At 33.3% G+C, this 1,104-nt stretch overlaps 1 pseudogene; it reads left to right on the forward strand.

The window, feature by feature from the left end:
• Positions 1 to 218: 218 nt before the first annotated feature.
• LOC132043833 (methyl jasmonate esterase 1-like) lies at positions 219 to 841 on the forward strand (annotated as a pseudogene).
• Positions 842 to 1,104: the final 263 nt, after the last annotated feature.

The following is a 1,104-nucleotide window of genomic DNA, read 5'->3' on the forward strand; positions in this document are numbered from 1 at the left end:
AATTACTTTATGAATGATTTACCCAAAAAAATTTTAAAGCTTTTTTTAAAAAATTTTCTTTTTCTTTTTTAAAGTTCTTGACAAAAGGTTTTTTAAAATAAACGGGGGAGTAAAAAAGGGGGGGTTTTTCTGCATGGAAGCAAGTCAGAAAAAAATCAAACTCCCAGAATTTTAAAATTTCCGGTAATGGTTCAAATTATGTATTCATTCTTCAAAAGCAAAAAAAAGAAAAGGAGAAAAACAAATTTGTGTACAAGTCTAGTAGTTATAATACTTCTCTTGCCATTCCCCATGCAACCTTATCAAGGCCTAAAAAAAAACACTTTGTGTTAGTTCATAAGGCATGCCATGGAGCCGGGTCCTGGTACAAAATTATACTTGATGAGATCTTCAGGACATAATGTCACAGCTCTTGCTTAGGTGCTTCGGAATCAACCCCAAAAAAGGCCCCCCAAATTCCCATTTTTTAAAACGGGTCCGCTAATGAAGTTCATGGCTTCTCTTCCTGTAGATAAAAAGGTAGTTTTTAGGCCATAGCCTTGGTGGACTTTATTTTAAAGATGGAAACCTTTCCCGAAAATTTCAGCTGCTGTTTTATTGGTCTAATGCCTGGTCCAAATATCAATGCAACCACCCCTACATTGGGTACAATTTTCATATTCCCAACTTTAATAATGAGTGATCTGTTTGTTTGAAACTAAAAGTAGTTTTTCATTATCCCAAAGCAGTAGGGTCAACTTGATAATCGTGTCATTCGGGAAAGGACCTTCGAAACCTCCGACTACCTTCATCCCAGGTCCAAATACTTGGCAAATAATGTTTACCAGCGGAGTCCATTTCGGTAAGCAAATCATAATACAAATATATATTGTAAATTAAAATTTTCTAGTATATGTTTTGTTATTCTGGTCTAAAGTGACTTCTTTTAAAAAAATTTTTATGGCATCACCTACTGAAAGATTTTATTTAAAAGTTTATCCAAATTAAAGATCTATTCAAGTACTTAATCGCAATTTGAAACTGATTTAAACGATTTATTTTTTTTTTCTTGGTGTTGGATTTGATGCTGGCCACCTCTAGTAAGGAAAATATATTTTTACAGTG

Source organism: Lycium ferocissimum, unplaced genomic scaffold (assembly GCF_029784015.1).
Source record: "Lycium ferocissimum isolate CSIRO_LF1 unplaced genomic scaffold, AGI_CSIRO_Lferr_CH_V1 ctg28977, whole genome shotgun sequence".
NCBI classification, from domain to species: domain Eukaryota; kingdom Viridiplantae; phylum Streptophyta; class Magnoliopsida; order Solanales; family Solanaceae; genus Lycium; species Lycium ferocissimum.